The following is a 393-nucleotide window of genomic DNA, read 5'->3' as shown; positions in this document are numbered from 1 at the left end:
GACAAGTGCAGGGTACTGCACTTGGGCAGTAGTAACCGGCAGCACACTTGTAAGATGGGAAACTCCCTTCTTGAGAGCACGGAGGCAGAAAGGGATCTTGGAGTCATCATTGACTCCAAGATGAACATGGGCCGACAATGCGAGGTCATGGCAGGGCTAACCAGACCCTATTGTGCATCCACAGGTGCATCTCAAGTAGGGCCAAGGAGGTGATCCCTCCGCTCTACGCGACACTGGTCAGGCCACAGCTGGAGTACTGTGTCCAGTTCTGGGCACCCCACTTCAAGAGGGATGTGGACAACATTGAGAGGGTCCAGAGGAGGGCCACCCGCATGATCCGGGGACAACAGGGCAGACCCTACAATGAGAGGCTACGGGACCTGAACCTGTTCA

The sequence above is a fragment of the Alligator sinensis genome, unplaced genomic scaffold (assembly GCF_000455745.1).
Source record: "Alligator sinensis unplaced genomic scaffold, ASM45574v1 scaffold1107_1, whole genome shotgun sequence".
NCBI classification, from domain to species: domain Eukaryota; kingdom Metazoa; phylum Chordata; order Crocodylia; family Alligatoridae; genus Alligator; species Alligator sinensis.
The sequence above is the reverse complement of the archived record's forward strand: the minus strand, read 5'-3'. Positions refer to the sequence as shown.